Here is a 21,172-nt window from a genome sequence, read left to right as displayed (position 1 = left end):
TATTTCCCTTGAGTATATCTCCCGAAAGAATGAAAACACTTCTCCCAACACATGAAAACTGACTTTGAGCCAACCATACCAGAACTTCCCTTTCCTTTTCTGGGGTTGTCTTATCTCCAGAGAATGAAAGTTGCTTTGGAATTTCAGTCTGTGGAGACCAGCATGAAGAATTGTAACTTAAGAACTCACTGGAAGTCTTTTACTTTTCATGAAATTCTCTCAGAAGCAAATAATAATCTGCTAAAAATAAATATTAACTTCCTATAATAAACCCATTTCCCATAGCCCACCTTCGTTCCATGCTTCTACGGATATTCTTCTCTAGTAGTCTGTGGTGGTTTAGGCCCTGCCGGGACCCGAGACCACGCTGCCGCTGCCCCTCCCCCACCCTTGTACCGGACGGGGCAGGGAGTGAAATACAAACCCCGAGGGTGAGATAAGGAGAGTTTTAATACAACAGTGCAACAACAACAAACCAAACAACAATAACAATAACAATAATGAACAGAACAAGAGATATACCACATGGATACAGCAGTGAGGGGACCGAACTGCACAAAAGCCGTCCCTGCTCTTTCCCTGCTCTTCCCACACTTGGGCGCCCGGACCTGAAGTCAGCATGGTATTGAATAACCCGGCTAGAGCTCCCTCCCCACCGCTGGGGAAACTTAACCCTATCCTAGCTGAACCAGGACATAATCCACCCCTTTATTCTATACCATCTGCGTCATGCCCAGCTGCCATTTAGCAATTAACAATAACCAAAAAACAAACAACAAAAGCACAATATAAGCACAACCCCATAGTCTGAGATTTTTTAAAATTTTTTTTTGTCAGACAAGAATGTCTTGGAAATGAGCTGGATCACAAAAGAGCTCAGGTTTTCCTCAAAATATTTAATTCCATAAAGTTAAAAAAAAAAAGATTCTTCATCTCATACAAATGCATGATAAACTTCATCCAACTGGATTTACTTATTTCTGCCTAGTTGATATTATTCATTGTGTTAAGCTTGCATTTACTTTTTAATTCTGCTTATGTTGCTTACAGCAACTAAAACTTTAATATAGATTTCATCAGGCAAGAAAACTAAAGGCAGTAATTATTTCTAAAATCTTTTTGGCTTTAATTCTAGTTAAAACTTGATTTTTTCCTAGACCATTGGCCTAAGAAATAGTAGTAATTCCCTTATTACTATGTAGCATTTGTAGGCATCAACAGTAAGTCTGCTTATGCACAGTTATTCTATACCTACAGGACAGAAGAATGGTTTATCTGAGTTGTGTGTGGTTTCATAATGATTACTGAATAATTCCTTAGGTTCTTCATATACTTGTTCAAGTCATGCTGTGAAACATGCAAGAACTGATTATATATATGTTTGTATTTATATTTATGCTTATATTTGTGTTTATATTATTTACATTTACATTAACATTATGACTTATGTTCGGATTTATATCTGTATTTTTATACCTTTACATACTGTCTGAAGTCCAAATCAAAAGCTTTGCTGTAGAAAAGGATATGCCTCAAATAAGCACTTTGGACAGGTCTGTACATAGTTTAAACCAAGATAACACACTGACTTCAGTATGATACTGATTTATGCTGCCTGAACAGCTGACTCCATATATTGGAAGAATGATTTTTTTTTTAACATTCTGGTGTCACAGGAATAGAAGATTGAAGAAGAGTGGCTCTTCTGGGTTGGATCATAGGTCCAAACCCAGTCTTATCATGCTTTCTCTAAGACAAGTTTTGACTACTTAAGGTAATAATAAAATGTTTAAAATTATATAAAAAGAAAGTAAGCACATGGCAGCGTACTCCTCAGGATACTTCTCCAGCTTTGTGTGACTTAGGGAAATTCCTAAACTAGAGCTTGTATCTCAATGTTTAACATCCTTTGATAAATTTCTATCTATTTGTCTAATTGGTTTTTGAACTGACTTAAATTTTTGGCATCCAGACTATCCTGTGACAATGTGTTCCAAAGTTTAGTCATATGTTAAATTATTAATTTTTTAAAAATTCTTTAAAATCTATTACCTTACAACTTCATCTAATGGCTCTCATAATTATTTTGCTATGTAGAAGAGTGTCTTGTTCTGTTTTTCTTCCCCAGTAATTCTTAGGGGTTTGTGTTTTGTTGCTTGGTTTGGTTTTGTTTATCAGTGAACACTGAACTGACATTTTCATAGGTGTATCCAGAGTAGCTGCAAATATCTTTTCTGGGTTACCAATGCCTAGTTTAGAGCCTTTCACTGTTTATAAACAGTGAGAATTTCCATTTGTCTTTTTCTCATATGCATAACTTTCTATGTGTTGCCTCTGCCTTTTTATCATCCAGTTAGTTTTGTGAGGAGTTTTCACAATCTTTCACAAAGAGTGAGACTTTAATTGTTAAAACTGATCATTTTATCATGGTATTGTTTCCTGTCCTTTAGATAATTATTTTCTCCTATCCTTCAGGTATTTATAAATCCACAGGTAGACATTCCTTTTTATAATCTACGACTGTTTAGTTTATTTAAGGACCTTTTATAAAGGACCTTCTCCAAATTTTTTGAAAATCCAGGAACAGCATATCAAACATACAGATCACCTTTGATCATATGTTCATTTATTCTAAGAACTTTTAAAAGCCAGAATTTTCACTACAAAATTTTTTATGCCTCCTCATTTTATTGCATTTATCTATGTGTCTATGCCTCCTATTCTACCAATCCACCTGTAAAGAATCAGACATACAACCTCTTAATTTTCTGCATCTCCCCTGCATTTCCCCTTCCAAGTTTCTATAAAGATCCTTTCTAAAAAAAATGGCATAAAATTTGCTAACCTCTATTCTCCTCATACAGAAGCTGACTTAAGCAATAGTGTAAGATCTATGATCAAATGACAACGTCATATTTGAGTTATTTAAGAACCCCTGGGTGTATACCATCTTGTCTTGGCAATTTTTTACTCTTCATTTATCTATTTGGTCTAAAATCACTTCTATTGACACTTTAATTTAAGATAGTTCCTCCAGTTCATCTTTTGCAAAGAAAACGTCCACTGTGAGAACGTTCCTAAACTCTTCAGTGGTGAGTATCAATGTGAAGAACTCATTTCATTTTTCTACCATGGTCTTATCTCCTTTGAGTTCTCTTATTACACCTCCATCATCTATCAGCTCTGCAGACTCTCTGGCAGACATTCTGCTTCTGATGGGTTGGTAAAAAACCTTATTATTAGTTTTCATGCCTTTCACAATCTTGTCCTCTAAACCTTTTTTTGGTCTTAACTTGATTCTACATTAAAGTTTTCAGAGGTCATGATGTTCAGATTTCCCTACATGGCTATAAATTCCACTTTCTGAGAGTAAGCTTTTAATTTGAAGAGTTGGTTGTTTTTTTTTTTCCTGCTGTTTATCAATACCATAATTTTGTTTATTGCCATGAACTTTACAAAATTTCCATTACACATTTAATAATTTTACCCTTTAAGAGTTTCCTTTTAATTTCTTGTATTTTTTTCTAGTATCACTCTTTTTGTAGTGGTCCCCTTTTTTACATACATGTATGTGTGTGTATGTGTTTTTTTTTTTTTTTCATTCCTATAGGGAAGAAGAATTTAAATGTACTATAGTCAGGACTTCAGAATGGGTATTCAGTATTAAAAATTTCAGTAAGTTCTTATGCTCTGCTCAGAATTATATAAAAAATAGCTGCTCCAAGAAGCAATCGTTATAGCATCTAAAATTAGTTTTTAGAACATGTCCCAAAATTTCTTTTTATCAGTCTGCATGGGAATAATTGAGTTCTCCATTATTACTGAGTTTTCTGCCATTGTAATCTCTCTCAACTCCCTTAGCATGTCCCAATCAATATACCTATCCAATTCAGGTGATTAATAACACAACCTTCCTACAATATTCTTTCTATTTATATATGAAATATTCAAATCAGAGGGAATGTTTCTTGTTGATACAGTTAATTTTTTTCCCTTGTTTGACTTTATCTGCACCTATACCACTGAACAACCTTGGGCCTCAAGTCAGAATATGCAGAGGACTGTGACCACACTGCTTAAAGTTAGTCCTCTTTGGAGAAAGATGCATATGTTTACAAGGTTTACAACTTGGCCAAGGCCTCTTCTAATCCCTGTGTTCTGGTCTTAAAATGCAATTTTTATTTTCATGCACGATTTTTCAGTTCAAAGTACCCGAGAGAGAGAAAGAGAGTGATGGCTACACTGCAGTACATCCGAGTGGGGGTTAGAAGGCAACACAGTGTGGCTGGATGCATCAGGGTATTGCTGGAACACATGTACTCTCATGCCCTTGGATTTAATCTAAATCCAGATGCTACAATTTGTTTCACTTGAAAAAAACACCTGGTAGTTGACACTGCACATGAAGAGCGCATAAACTCTTCAATGAACTTGGGAGCGAGGAGGTTGTACAGAGTAGATATATCTCTATATCTCTATAAGTTAAGGCATAGTAACACCCACTCGTCAGTACAGTCTGACCTATCAGTCCTGTCTAATTTGTAACCTGATATTGCAGTATCTCACATAGTATCTTCACGTCCATGAGGTTCTTTTATATACCTCTTAATTCTAAACTTGAGAGAAAAACATACATTTGACTAGGACCCGATTGGTCATTTTAAGTTGTCCTGACTAAATACGACTTCATTTAATTGGGGTTCTTCACAATTTCTTACCTATATCTTCTCCATATATAAGCCCTCCAAAAAATCAACCCCTGCCAAGATCACCCTATTTTACTGTAAAGAAATAAGCTAATTTAATTCAATATAGGGTAAATGTTCAAAAGGTAATTTCAACTTCCCAAATTTTTCCACATAGATCTACCAGAGGCCATCATACAATTTGTCACAAATGACCACAACTTGAACCCAGTGTTTCCAGGTGTTCTTGCAGCATGTTTAAAAGTGTTCTTTGTTATTTGCAAAATGTCAGTTTTTCCTTTTCATATATATTTTCAGTATAAAGACAATCTTTGCTATGTGGCTAAGAATAGGGCTGTTCCAATGGGAAACTTCAGCTGCTCATTAACAATTAGTTTCTCCCAGACACTTGGATAGCTGCTTCACTGACATGCAGAAGCACCTAAAAGAGTTTCAGATAACATGTAGGTGTTAATTCTGACCTAGAAATCCTTAAATGATTTTGTGCCTTGTTACCTGAGAAACCGACTTTCTCCTGTTGTGTTTCCACCATTAGAAATAGCTTAAGAGCTTTATTTCTCACGTGCTAAGTTCACAGGGTGACAAGGCATTAGTGCCCAGTCTTCAGACATACATACTGAAACATACTTTCTAGGTAGTACACTAACACCTAGATTTCCAATCTGGATATTCAAGGAATACCCAGAAAATTAATTTAATTTCCAACCTTTCTTGTGTCTTATGGGATTCGCTGGGAGAGATCTAGGAAGGCTATATGTAAAGTTCATGGTTCAATTTCATTTCAAATGATCTTCTTTTCTGCAATCTCTTTTTTTCTTTTTTTTTTTTTAATTTTTTTGGTACAATATGTAAGTTGTGGAAAGTATATAAAAATACATATTCAGATATAATTTGAAAATGTATGCAAATCTGGTTTCTCATAGTGGCCAGGAAATTTGGGTTAAAAGAGATGTGAATTCAGTTATTATGTGGTATTGGATGAAGTTAGGGTAGCACAAAAGGAAATTATATAAACCAGTTTTGGTTTTAAGTTGAAAAAACCAAAAATCTCAGATTGGGAGCCAAGCACTGTCAAAGCGATTTTTCTTTGGAAAAAATGCTTTTGTTATACAACATCCAGTGATAGTGGACATAGTAGCAAGGATATAACAGCAGCTAACACATACTTACATGTATTTTCTTTGGCTCAGTGAACATTAGAGTGTTTATGGGATCAGCATGTGTCTCCATACGCTTTTCTTCAGTGGGCATTTTCCTTTTTTACATTTCAGAGTTTTGTTCTATACCTGTAACCAATAGTGAGGATGCATGAGAGATAAGTCTTTAATGAAATAAAACCACATACACACAGAAAAAGCAACCATCCTTATATTAGCTGGATTAAGAAAAAATAAGATTTTCACTTAAACAAATATAACTACTTCTGCCGTGATTTACATTAAAGAGACAATATTGGAACCTACAGAACAACTGGCAGAAAATCCCAGAACTGTTTCACTCACATCTGACTTCTGCCCATCTCTTCATTTACTGACTCTAACAAAGACACTTCGCTTTTAAGACTGTGAGTGTTTCTATGGGAGTTATCATTAAATTATACTGTCATCTTCCTCTTACTAAAACTGTATGATTAAGAATAGAGAGGAATCTTCCTGTACTCTTTTATATAGCTGTTAAAACATGATACTGAAGACATACTGCTGTAGAGCTAAATAACTTAAAATAAAATTAAAGACTAAAACAAATAAAACTGGGAAAGTAAACTGTAAATGTAGACTTACTGAAATGCATGTGCTAAATAGTAAAACAATATCTCACACAAAATTATATTAAAAGATGCCCTGCTAGCAGCCTTATAGCTAAGAATACATTATAAAACAATCTTAAACCAGAAATATTCTGTTTTTCTCCAAAGCTAAAAGTCTTTTTTCTTTCTCTCTCTCTCTTTTTTTTTTTTTTTTTTTTTTTTTTTATTCTTTGTATGAACTAACTCTGGACTAATTCTTCAGTATTAGCAGTTCTGGCTAATACCTGGTTAGAATTTTAGGATTTGTATCCGACAGAGACTTTTCTTCTTAAAATATCTGCCTGTTGTGGTACTGCATCTCCTCAAATGACCAGTGCTTTAATAAAATTTGATGGAGAGGAACATCAGAAGGAATCTAATGCAGCTTATAGATTTACTTCAAAAATAGATTTTGGAACTTTTTGGTGTAAATATTTATCTTCTGCAAGCCCCCAGGACAGTCTGTGGTAAATATAAAGACTTTTTCTCATCCACCTGACAAAAGAACTCTATGGTTCACATAAAGACTATCCCAGCCATTCTAGACAAGATCAGTGAAAAGGAAATAGCAGAAACAGCTGTGATTAAACAGCCATTGGTAATTTAACAGCATTTATGACTAATTTATTCTAGAACTATATGTACCCATGTGGTTATTATCTACCTGAATAAATTTGTGCTTTGTAGAATTTCAATTTTTGTTATTTTTCCATTCTTTCCAGTCCCTTTTTCCTTATTTCTTATATACTATTTCCTTTATCCCTTTATTTTTTCCTCACTACCTTCTATTCCTTTTTTGGTTTCTTCTCTTTTTAAGAGCGCTTGATCTTCTCCTATACTTTTTTTCTTGCTCAGAATAACATTGTCACTTAATCAGCTGCACCCAAGCACACACATTCACATTTTTTGCTCTCTCTTTCCTCCTTATCCACCAACATTGGGTCTAAAAAAATATAGTTAAAAGGACTCTGTGAAAGTTAGAATATCTGCCCCTTCCTCAACCACTTTGCAAAAAAAGGAAAATTTTTGACTTGTTGCTTTGTCTTCCTCACAAAATGTTTGCAAAGATCTACATTGTCTATAAGAAGAGAATGCAAGGTTTAAACACCTAACTCAGATGTCTCAGGTAGCTGAAGATGAGTGAGTGTTATCTGGCCTACATATGCCAACATTTGCACTGTAGCAGAAATGCCCACAGATCACTTGTTAATTCAGAAATGATGAACTCAGTCAATGGGGCTCTAATTCTCCATCCTCTAAGAGACGGATGGTGATAATACTTTCTTAACCCAGCATGTCTATTCAGACATCTGCTGCTTAGGTGGCAAATCATACTACCTCCTATCAGTATTTATTCAGGAAAGAAACCTCTGAAAGCACTATTACTCCTCAGGGGATAATTACTGTCTGGTGTTTAAAATGCCTGTGTATGTGCATAGCCCTCTGAATGTGTATGGAACTGATAAAACCATACTGCAGCTGGCCTTCCACAAACTCAGTGTTACTTGTTTTGTGCATCTCACATCACATCAGTGTTACTTGTTTTGTGCATCTTTTGTGCATCTTCAATAGGTGAAGTCTTTTCTTATGACAGCTTTCCAGACCATGGAGATAGTGGCATTGGTAAAGTTGCATGTATATAATTGAAGAAAAAAAAAATGGTTGTATATAAGTAAATTAAATTTATATAATTGATAAGCTGTACAAGAACTGACTTGTTTGTAAATGATTTGTAAAGTTATATAGTTGAAGCAACTGATAAATTTATATAATTGAACCTTTGTATATTCTGTCTTGTCTACCATTTATTCTAATCTTTCCTTGTTAATTTAACCCATTAGTTTTTATGTTATCTTTTTCAATTAAAAAATGTTCCTGTTATCCTAATATTTCTTTATATATTTCTAGATTATAGTTGGTTTCCCCTCTGACATTTTCCATTTTTTCTTTCTTTTTTTAAAAGTGGAACCCAAAACTGAATGCAATACTCTGTCTAAAGCTTGATCAGTATCAAGCAGTTAATTATCTAATTACTTGCTTATTGTATATACAGTACTACTTTGCAATATTCATGGGTTTGTAATGTTATCAGACAATTCATTTACATTTAGTTAATCATGGGCCAGGCTTTCCTTTGTGCTGGTAATGTTGACAAAATATATAATTTTTACTTTTTTCTGTGATTTTTCTTACTTATGCAAACCAGTCTAAAATTGACATAACTAAAGATTAAAAACAACCATTTCAGATTTTTTGGAACCCACCCCATTCCTAGCAATATTAATTATATACTATAACCTCATCAGGTCAGAAAAACAAGTGCATCTCTGCATCTCTGTGCATTCTGCCCCAGAAGACTCTCAGAAGGCCAATAATGATTATGGGAGTTGATCCCAATCTGGTTACATCCCAGGATCTACTTCAGTGTGACTACCATTGCTTCACAAACAACCTTTTGAGTTTCTGATCCAACCCAAACTTTGTATGGAAGATTCTTGTGTGGGGAAGTAAGCCATCCTGACTGATCCAGCCCAGGGAAAATGCGCTTTCCTTCTTATGATATTACTGACACTTCAAAGAGTGGGCAAAGCTTTTGCAGGGATTTGTGTTGTCTCTTCTGTTTTGTTTTAAAAGCTTTTTGGCACTATTTGTAGGCATCCAAGAAAGTGTAACTTATTATTTTCTGTTTTTTTGATTAGCATGATTTCTACTTTTTTTCCAAGCACACAATGAAAATATTAAGCAGAGTTGGCTTCATAACCCAGAACAGACCTCTGTAGACCACACTTCATACTTCTTCCTAACCTGACACTGAACCATTAATAATTGCTCTGTTGGTTGTTTTTTTTTATTTGTTGTTACTGTGTGTTTTTTTTTTTCTTTCCAGCATTGTATTTATTTAGCAGTGATTGCATTTAATCAACATTTCTCTAGTTTCTTTATGAGAATGTCATGTGGAACTGTATCAAATTCTTTATTAAAATCAAGATGTAGTATGTCCACAGCATTTCCTTTATCCACTAAGCTTGTTATCCTATCAGTGAAAGAAATTAGGTTAGTTCAGCATGATTTGTTTTTGATGAGCCCATGTTGCCTACTATTTACAAGTTATTTTCCTCCAGGTGCTTATGAATTATCTGCTTTATTAATTGTTCTAGCAATTTATATCAAGTATTGAGTTTATACTTATCAGTCAGTGAGGTTTTATCAAATAGCATGAAGATAACTGACCATCTTGAACATATTGTAAATATGGATTTATAAAAATGCTCTGCTGTTTAATTCTTTATCTAGATTAATAGGATTTTCTTTACTTTCAAAGTTGGGGATGATTTTAGACTAAAAAGATATTTTTTACCTATATGTAATAATGTAATAGAAAAACATCTGTCACAGAAAAGAACACTAAGCTAAATCTTACTGTAATACCTTGACCCCACCACACACCTTCCATATGAAGACCTGCATGTCAGCTACTACTTCATTGCCCTACCCTTTTGCTGAATTTTCTGCGACACCTGAGCTATGACCCACAGAAATTACTATCAGATATCAGAATATCCATCAGGGAAATCACTGATGTTTAAGGCCTATAGTAGACACAAACTTCAGCCTGAGGTAAACTGTGACCTAGAATGCCCTGCATTGATTATGAAGGGACCCAGCCTGACCTAGTCAGATGTGAACATTTACCTTTGTTCTCTTTCTGAATTTCTAGACTCTCCACTCAAAAGCTGAATCAACTTTCACATGGGGAGATTTCTCCTGTGGAACTCAGACATGAGACAGAGAGTTAGCTTTGCAGCTGTGCTTTTCTCCTTCATTGATCCCAGAATACTGGGAACCCAGATGTGTAATGGATGCACCCCTTGTTGGCAGTCAGATGGAATGTTGTAGTTTCTATCAGTAATCAAAAATCCATTATTAAAGAGAACTGGGATTATTTCCTTAATTCCACTGTTATCAACTGCTTGATGAGAACTCTAGGACCTGATTTAAGTAACATTTAATTAGCACTGTTGCAGAGAGGTAAAGCATTTCTGAAGTAAATTAAATTACATCCGTTCAAACTACCAGTGATTTTGTCTTTGTCTAGATTTTCTTAGTATAATTAGTCAAAGCTGGTTTTAACCATCAGATTTACAAGAAGTGCTTCTGTACTATTGGTAAAATAGAGCGTGTGACTTTTTTGCTTCCCCCGCTAGATATTTAGCAAGATTTGACAAACAAAACATTGCTCTCCCTTTATCCAAGGAATCCCTTGTGAGAGAGAACTGCTGGAAAACAGTTAAGTGTTAAAAGCAGAGATCTTCAATCTTTTGGACTACAAAGACTTAAGAAATATGAAAAAACAAGTATGGCCCATTAGAAAACCAAGTCATTGATTTAGAGTAGTAAAAAGAGCCTCAGCATTTTGGAAGCAAGACCTGTCAAGGTGAAGAAAAATGTAGGGTTTGAGGATGAAACATTCACAGAAAACCATATTTATTTCCACTCTTTCAGGTAAAAACAAGGCACGCCTTCCTTTTGTTCTCTTTTTTCTTCCCCCCCACCCCCCCCCACCCCCCCCCCAGCCCCAGAACAAGCAGAGAACAATGGTAAGAAACACCACCATTAGATTTTAAGGCAGCTAACTTCATCTAATATGATCAGGCTGTCATATTCCTCATATGGTGAGAAAACTATTCTGGTGGTGATGCCCTTGTTAAGAAATTTTAGTCATCATTTGTATGATGGAGTACATGTACAGAACATAGACATATTTGGAAAAGTGTCTAATGATACTTTGTTCAGCATGTGGGAAGCAAAGATGCATACTTAACAAAAATGTAAACACCTCTTCCTGGAAAACAAAAGAGCACACTAATAATCACCTTCCAAATACCAAATCCCCTTTCGAAAACAAGACGTCATTATAGTTTCTCAAGTAACTGGTTTCTACACAGGTTATAGTTTGTTTTGGTTTGGGTTTTTTTGCATTATCATACAATTTAGTAAAAAGTTTTACAGACAAAGTATATTCCAATTTATTTCTTGGAAGAATCTAAAGTATTTTTGGTAATGGTTTCCAAATTATCCTGAAGCTCACCATAAAATGTCAGCTTGAACTCTTGAAAGTTTAGTAAAGTTATGTAAAAAGGTTTTAAAAGAGACAATGTGGCCGAAACTTTGGATCATTAGTTTTGCTTCAAACAATACAGAGAAAAAACTTGGTTTTATCCGAGTAAAATGCCTGAAGTGGGACTCAGTTGGAATATAAATCCTTAATTCCAGGAATGTAAAGCTTATAGCCTACAGGAGTTATCGTTTCAGCAATACAGTTCCCTAGGTTCCTTTATCTTGATTATCCCCTGAACTGTAGCTACAATGGAAAAGCAGACCCACTTGGTGCCTGTCTCAAGTCTAAGTACATTCAAAAACTCAAACTAGACTTTCTTCTGACAAAATGACCTTCTCACTGGTATGATCACAAAGTCAAGATGAGGCACACTGCCAGAGGATTGAACAGTAAACTAAAACCAAAGAAAAATAAAGCCACAAGTTTTCTGTGTTTTCTCAGACAAATTGAAATGCATGGTAGCCTTTCGTCTTCAAGTTCTGGCTTACAATGGCAACAATATTTCAATCTATGCCTTATGCAGTCCTATTCTGTCCTCTATTTCAATTGTTTTGCTACAATTTTAATTTGTAATACTTGTAAAAAGTTTTATGATCTTTGGATCTATTGTGTATATATGGGCCTACAGACACACATACAGAATTTAAGCATCCACTACTCATCTAGATTTATATTTACTATCCAGAGAGACAAGAGGATGTAAAAGACAGAGGAACTAACCAGCAAAATTACTGAAATGACAACTGACATTCTTATGAAGTCACAGAACAAGTATCCCAATTCCACTTTTCAATAATAAAAATACAGTATTATGAATTAAAATTGAATTATAAACTACGAAGGTTTCTGTACCCCGTTCAAATTATTTTTAAATTTAAAAAAAATCCTATAGACTTTTTCAATATTGAAGGAATTCTTTTTGCCATTACCATAAAAGAGATTTAGGCAGGATACCTGTGTTCTTTTGTTGACAGGCAGTTTCAGCTTGCGCTAATGTTTGCAGCTCACGCAGGATGTGTTCCATGATCTTTGCCTGTAACTCTGGGACAACTGTGTCCATATTTATGTTGAGGAATGGTTTGTGGGTTTTTTTTTCTTTGTCATTTTTAGTATTTGAGCCCCATTCGGAACCGTTTGTTCCTTCAGTATGAAAACCTAGTAAAATACGAATGGTGAAAAGTGGGGTTTGAATGCAAACTTAGCATGAAAATTTTAACTCAGAGTTTTTCATCAGTAGAGGTGAAAGTAAACTCTTCCCAAGCTTGTCTTCTCCCTTGTTTTACTTTCTCTGTCTGTTTTTCTCCTGAGGACAAAAGAGAGGGAGAAGAAATCATGGCAGTTCTGTGTACATTCCCAATCCATCTGCTTCTGACATGCATTAAAGAACAGACAAGAATCCAGGTGCAAATGTGTCATAAAGCTACCTTCAATTTCCATCAGCTCCTTTACCAAGACAAGCTCCATCCGAGAGCTGAGCTCAGCTTGTGGAATAGCTTTTTCTGTTTTATTTTTACCCCTGTATCCAGCTTGTATTTAGTAGGTTTCCTCTCCTTCTACTAGTATGCACTGATACTGCCACTTACTTACCAAGATAAAAAGAGTTCTAATCTGTTTCTTAAGAGACCTGATTCTCCTCTCTTCTGCATCACATTGGTAACTTCCATTTCCAGAAAGAGGGTGTAAAACGCTACCAAGTAAAAATTAAGTTACTGGCAGAGTGCATCTATGACCTTTAGGATTGGAGCTCTCCAAAGATGAAATGATTGTTTGTCAAGACTGCTTTGTAACAAAAGAAAGAGAAAATAGTATAGCAATCAACAAATTAAGTTAGAAGAAATAAAATGTGAAAAACAAAAGAAAATACTAATCTAATATACAGGAACTAAGGATGATTTAAATTTTATCTAGACTCAGCAAGGTTTCACTCCTTATTAGATACTTGGGATCCACTATTAGAAATGTGATCTTTTTGTCATTCTGTCTAGTAGTCTCAGGCAATTTACAACTTCTCATGTTGATAGATGTCTAGATATTTAAAGCCAGCAATGCATAAAATTTACCTACAGATGTTGATGCATCATAAATCCTTTAACGTATACATTTCTCTGTAACAATTTTGAGGTTATAAGAAAGAGGATATATCAGCATATCACTTAAAAATTTGCTGGGATGAACAGTTGTTTGCTGCTGGATATAAAAGAAATAAAACACAATATGGTTTGGGCTCTAGAAAACTTGCAATACTATGGAATGGAAAGAAAAGCACACACACTTTATTCAGGCAAAAATTTAATTGACTTCCATGTATTTTAATGATTGTGCAGTAAACTGTTTAAACTTCAATTATTGTTATGTCAGTCTCTGAAATGGGAAGATTAATATGACAAAATACATGCATATACATAGGGATCACCTCATGAAGCCTTTACAATCAATGCAGAGGACTAGAAACTTTCAAATCAGTCAGTAGAATCATAGAGCAACCCAAACTGGAAGGAATCTTGAAAGATCACCTGGTCCAACCTTAGAGATGCATTTCCTCTCATCTTAAACCAGATATGTAAAATAACTCCGATATTACCAGGAGAAGTCCTAACTCAATGAAAAGAGATTTCAGGGCCTTGGGGAAACTGGTTAGGGGGTCAGGGACACAAATTGTGTTCTCCTCCATCCCTTCAGTTGCAGGGATGGATGAAGAAGATTACAGGAGAAGCCAACACATGAACCTGTAGCTCCAAGACTGATGTTACCAGCAGTGCTTTGGATTATTCAACATGGGTTAGTATACAGGATGCCAGAACTTTTGGCATCAGATGGAATGCACCTGTTCCAGAGGGGGAAAAGGATCTTGGGGCAGGAGTTACCTGGGCTCATTGAGAGAGCTTTAAACTAGATTTGAAGGGGGAAGGAGACAAAACTGGAACTCCAACACATATGACCCAGGGTAGATTACCACAGTTTGTGCACTGATGTGCCAGCGATGACCCTCACCCTGCTATCCCAGTGGAGGCAAGGGATGGAGAAAAGTGGCACAACAAAGATGCAAGGAATGTTGATAGATCAGTAACCTGTGAAAGGTCAGGCCGGACTTAGGACCTCTAAATGCAAAAAGATGCTGGGGACATCAGCCCATCTGAAGTGCATGTATACCAATGCACACAGCATGGGTAACAAACAGGAGGAGCTTGAAGCCATGATGAAACAGGAAAGTTATGATGTAGTGTCTATTACAGAAGCACAGTGGGATGTCTCCCATGACTGGAGTGCGCCAATTGATGGCTACAAGCTCTTTAGGAGGGATGGACAAGGAAGGAGAGGTGGTGGGGTGGTGCTGTATGTTAGGGAATGTTATGATGGCTTTGAGCACAAGTGTAGTAAAGACAGGGTGGAGTGTCTTTGTGTTAGAATCAGGGGGAAGCACAACAGGGCAGATGTTGTAGTAGGAGTCTACTATAGGCCATCCAATCAGGACATAGAGGTGGATGAAATATTCTATAGGCACTTAGGAGAAATCTCACGATCGCTTGCCCTTGTTCTTGTGGGAGACTTTAACTTCCCAGACATCTGCTGGAAATACAACACAGCAGAGAGGGACCAGTCCCAGAGATACCTGGAGTGTGTGGGAGATAACTTCCTACACAGCTGGTGTGTGAACCGACCAGAGAAGGTGCCCTGCTGGACCTCCTCTTTGTGAACAGAGAAGGAATGGTGGACGATGTGGTGGTTGGAGGCTGACTAGGGCACAGCGATCATGAAATAATAGAGTTCTCTATTCTTAGAGAGGCCGGGAGAGGGGGCAGCAGAACTGACAACCTGGACATAGAAAGAGCTCCCTTTGTCTTGTTTAGGAACCTGCTTGACAGAATGCCTTGGGAGATGGTCCTGAAGGTAGAGGGGTCCAGGAAGGCTGGGCGCTCTTTAAGAAGGAAGTGTTAATGGCTCAGGAGCAGGCGGCCCCCAGGTGATGTAAGAGAAGAGAGTGACAAAGAAGCCCACACTGGCTAAACAGGGAGCTTTGGCTGCAAAGGGAGAAAAGCAAAGATTACAGCCTTTGGAAGAAGGGGCTAGCGACTCACAACGATTACAAAGATGCTGTGAGGCTATGCAGGACAGAAATCAGGAGGTCTAAAGCCCAGCTGGAAATTAATCTGGCTTCAACAATCAAGGACAACAAGAAATGTTTCTATAAGTATGTGAGTAGCAAAAGAAAGACCAGGGAGAGCCTCCACCCCCTGCTAGACACAGGAAGAAACATGGTAACAAGTGATGAGGAGAAGGCTGAGGTGCTTAATGCCTTCTTTGCCTCAGTCTTTGATAACAAGACTAGTTATATTGAGGGACTCCAACCTCCTCAGCCAGAAGACAGACACTGGGAGAACGACCCAGCAGATAGTCAGTGACCTGCTGCATCACATAGACATACACAAGTCTATGCGACCGGATGGGATACACCTGAGGGTGCTGAAGGAGCTGGCTGGGGTGCTCACCAAACCACTTTCCATCATTTACCAGCAGTCCTGGCTGACTGGGCAGGTCCCGACAGATTGGAAACTGGCCAGCGTGACGCCCATATATAAGAAGGGCTGGAGGGATGATCCAGGAAGTTACAGGCCTGTCAGCTTGACATTGGTGCCCGGGAAGCTGATGGAGCTCATCCTGAGTATCATCATACAACACATATGGGACAACCAGATGATCAGGCCCAGTCAGCATGAGTTATGAAAGGCAAGTCCTGCTTGACAAACCTGATCTCCTTCTACGACAGGGTGACCTGCTATTGGATGAGGGAAAGGCTGTGCATGTTGTTTACCTTGACTTCAGGAAGGCCTTTGACACCGTTTCCCACAGCATTCTCCTGGAAAAACTGGCTGCTCGTGGCTTGGACGATCGTACACTTTTCTGGTAAAAAACTGGCTGGATGGCCGGGCCCAAAGAGTTGTGGTGAATGGAGTTAAATCTGGTTGGCGGTCCGTCACGAGTGGTGTCCCCCAGGGCTCGGTTTTGGGGCCACTCCTGTTTAACATCTTTATTGATGATCTAGACGAGGGGATTGAGTGCACCCTCAGTAAGTTTGCAGATGACACCAAGTTGGGTGGGAGTGTTGATCTGCTCGAGGGTAGGGAGGCTCTGCAGAGAGATCTGGACAGGCTGGAGCGATGGGCTAAGGCCAACTGTAGGAGTTTCAATAAGGTCAAATGCCGGGTGCTGCACTTCAGCCACAACAACCCTCAACAGCGCTACAGGCTTGGGGAGGAGTGGCTGGAGAGCTGCCAGTCAGAGAGGGACCTGGGGGTGTTGATTGACAGCCGGCTGAACATGAGCCAGCCGTTGCCCAGGTGTCCAAGAAGGCCAATGGTATCCTGGCTTGTTTCAGAAATTACGTGGCCAGCAGGGACAGAGAAGTGATCTTACCCCTGTACTTAGCACTGGTGAGGCTGCATCTCAATTACTGTGTTCAGTTTTGGGCCCCTCACTACAAAAAGGACATTGAATTACTCGAGCGTGTCCAGAGAACGGCAACAAAGTTGTTGAAGGGTCTGGAGCACATGTCGTACAAGGAGCGGCTGAGGGAACTGGAGTTGTTTAGTCTGGAGAAGAGGAGGCTGAGGGGAGACCTCATCGCCCTCTACAACTACCTGAAAGGAGGTTGCAGAGAACTGGGGAAGAGTCTTTTTAATGAAGTAATAAGCAATAGGACAGGAAGGAATGACCTCACGTCACAGCAGAGAAGGTTTAGACTGGATATTAGGAAGTGTTTCTTTCTGGAACGGGTTGTTAGGCGTTGGAATGAGCTGCCCAGGGAAGTGGTGGAGTCCCCATCCCTTTAGGTGTTTAAGAGTCACCTTGACATCGTAATTAGCGATATGGTGTATTTGAGAACTGTCAATGTTAGGTTAATGGTTGTACTAGATGATCTTCAAGGTCCTTTCCAACGTTGATGATTCTGTGATTCTGTGAACCACAGCCTAAAAATGCGTCTTATTCTGCACTGCACTACTGGATACCAGCAAACCTGGTACCTACACCCTAAGACCAATGTATTTTTAATACTACTGAAAAAAGATTTCAACTGCAGAAGCTTATAGTCTATTTGTATTACCTTAGATTTACATAATTAATGCCTCTCTAAACTTAAATGAAAGGCAATTTTTTTTTTCAATGTTTTAGAAATGTTTAGAAAAAATTGTTAAATGCAACAGTGGGTAGCTGTGCTACAAATTCTTCTCAAAACAGGAAGTCCCCATGGCAATTTTTAAAGCATTAAAACTTCATTTTCCCTGTGAAAAGCCTATTTGAGTATTTTTTAGTGCTATAATAAGTTTTCCCAACAGAAAATGAAGCTTTTAAGACCTACTAAAACATTAACGGTTGCTTTCTACTCAGGGATATGAAGTCCAAACTTCAGATAGAAGAGTTTGATTCTCCATGGCCTTGTATGTTAAACCTCACTTACAGTTCCAGTAGAGTACCTTTACACTTTTCAGGTAGTGCAATTATGTTTCAAAAATATTCTTTAAGGCCACTTGTCACAGCCAAAAAAAACCAAACAAATGTGTTTTTTATGTAGCTCAGACCCAAGCTTTTTGCTGTAATCACTTATTATTGTCTAAGTCAGTGTAAAATATTACCAAGGACAAATGCACCATTTCATAGTGTCTTTGAAATTCTTTGAAAAAGTACAGAAGATACAGAGTAGAAAACAATGGGGTCCTAAGCCAGTAAATTTGCATCTTGCTTCAGTTGTATCGCTGGTCTTAGCAGAAATACTCTTTCCTTGCATAAGTGCAGCTGAGAGGAAATTCATACCTTTTAATACCAACCAGAAAAACACCAGATCTGTGAAGGTGTTTACTACTGCAAATGCACAGCCAGCCTTTTAATTATGGTAGATTACTAAAGAATTGCACCAGGAAGATGAAAAAGATTATTTCATTAGTCATTCTATTCTCATTGCTGTCCTACACTAGAATCTGTGTAAGAGGAAGTAATGTTTTCAGCAGTGTGTATCAGAGTTTTCTACTTGTGGTCCATTATCCATGGTGGTCCTGGAGATGCTTCTAAGGGAACTAAGATAAAAGGCTGGAAAGAACAGCTGCATATCCTCTACAGCAAATAAAATATATTTCTAAAGTGATCTGTATTACCCAGAAATCACAAACGCTTGATAATACCTGACATATAAACATGTTCAGCAAGGTTATGACTAGTGGTACTGCTGTGTGCATTCCTACAGTTTATGTGGTATGCTCTTTCCTAAATCCGAGTCCTAATCAGTCACAATGCCTAAAGTTGATACATCCTCAGGCTCTATTTTGACACTTGCATACTGTGTCTATTAATAAAACAAGATTAAGTGTAGAAGTCATGTGTAGTACATGCCATGTCCTTACGAGATGTGGCTACTAAAATGCAGTGCCCCAAAGGGTCCGCCTCATACTGCAACACTGAGCTTGCAAAGGGTGCACAGTACTTGGCTTAGGAACTCAGGTGTTCACAGTGGTGCAGTATGGCACCAGCAGCAAGTGTGATTCAATGCACAAATCTTAAACTGGACTAACATGATGTGTGAAAAGACTTGAGCTTTTCGGATGCCCTTTTTATTCTGATTTATTCATGCAGCTAGTACTAATATAATTAGCTAGGTTTTCTAGGTAGAAGTCAGAAAGTATAAGTTTAGTGTCTAGTTAAATAATTATTTGTCTGGTTCACTATCTAGGTTTTGAAACACTGAGTAACAGACTAATATTGCCTTCAAAATTACATTTATCACATCACACAACCAGAATGACAGTCTAGAATCATTAAAGAAAACCAGCAAGACTGTAGCTTGCCACTAGGTCAAGTAGCTCTTTTTTTTGAACACTTCCCATCTAAGTAATTTATCTTTCTGACCCAAAGATGTGAAGCTCCTTATGAAGACTGAGAAAGGCCAGTAGGGAGTAAGCAACTGATCAGTAAAATGAAATAAATCCCTTTAAAAAATGACTTTTTTTTGTTGCTTTTCATATTAGGAAACTATGCAAACTACTTTAGAGCCCATTTTTCTCTCCAGTAAACAGGAGAATTCACACTGACTTTGGAAAGCGTAACTTTGTCTCAGCTCCTTTTTTTTAAAGAATAAAAGCATTCATTTCTTTGCATATCTGTTGTTTTCCAGTGGGATAAGTCTTTATTATGGAAAGTTTTGAAATTAGCTTCTTTCTATGAGACTTGTGATGAATATACATATCTGTATGCCTAATGGCTAACTCTCAGAAGAAGTATTTGATTCTTCACTCCTTTACATCAAATGGTACAAAAAGGAAACTTTGTTGAAATAAACAGCATTGTGTCAACAAAAACTGATACAGTAGAGAATCATAATCTCTTGGGCTTTAATGGATAGCCACTTACTCTGCTAAGGAACTGTAAAATGTTGCGATCATGATTTATGAGCCTTTTCCACCTTGTTTTGTACTGGTGCAAATGGCAAAAGAGTGAAGCGCAAAGCAGACTGAGGACATGGTCTAGTGAGCACCTCTCCTGTTTTTATCCATTTCTTGCTGTTTAAACTTCCCAGTTTGCACACAGTGCACATGCCAGAGACTGTTCATCACTGTTCCTCACACAGTGGAAAGTTCAGTGATTCTTGCTAGTGGACAGTGCATACCACTTCCTGATTAGTATTTAGTGAGCATTGCATCTTAAAATTACTACACAGTAAAACTGTTCAACTTTAGGTAGTCTGGAGGACAAAACTTTCATCACCTCTGGAGGTGACCTGAACAAAGCAACTTCAAAATCAAAGTTAGGTCAGGTTTCTCTGGGTCTTGTCCAGATGAGTGTTGAAAGAGGGAAGGTACCACAGACTCTGTGGGCAACCTGTTACAATGCTTAGTCACAGTCACCGTGACAATTATATCCATTATATTCAGTCAGAATCTCCCTTGCAGTAGCTTCTGACTGTTACCTTTTTTTCTGTGCACCTTCAAAGAACTCTTGCACTTTCACTGCTCTATAGCCATCCTTTATGTTGTTGAAGAGAGCAAGTCAAATCCTTTTCTCTCTCCTCCCCTTCTCTGTAAGTTGTCTGCTTCATGCTTCTTCATCTTCAAGACATATTCCATGTGTTCCAGCCCCCTGCACACCTTAGTACCCTCATGTGGACTCTATTTTGTCACTCTCTCTTAGTTTGTTGAGCCCAAAATTGGACACAATATTCCAGATATGGTCTCAGAAGGGTTGAGAAGAGAAGAATAAGCAATTCTTTCAACTTGTCTGCTGCACTAACCAGCACTACAAGAACACATTACTGGTTGTTGTCCAATGGACATTTTTCAGGTTGTTGACCATCAGACACCCAGATTCCCATCTTTTACTGCAAAGTCTCTTTCTATCTAATTAACCCCAGATTGTTCAGTTGCAACGTGTAATTCTGTCACAAATGCAGGAATTTGCATTTTCTTTTACTGACCTTCATGAGGTTTCTGCCAGCCTATTTCTACAGTCTTTCAAGATCCTTTTGACTCCTGGACCCTAACCTTTAGCTTGCTCTCTGATCTTTCTAGTTTAGAATCTTTG

This window comes from Strix aluco, chromosome 2 (genome assembly GCF_031877795.1).
Source record: "Strix aluco isolate bStrAlu1 chromosome 2, bStrAlu1.hap1, whole genome shotgun sequence".
NCBI lineage: Eukaryota > Metazoa > Chordata > Aves > Strigiformes > Strigidae > Strix > Strix aluco.
The sequence above is the reverse complement of the archived record's forward strand: the minus strand, read 5'-3'. Positions refer to the sequence as shown.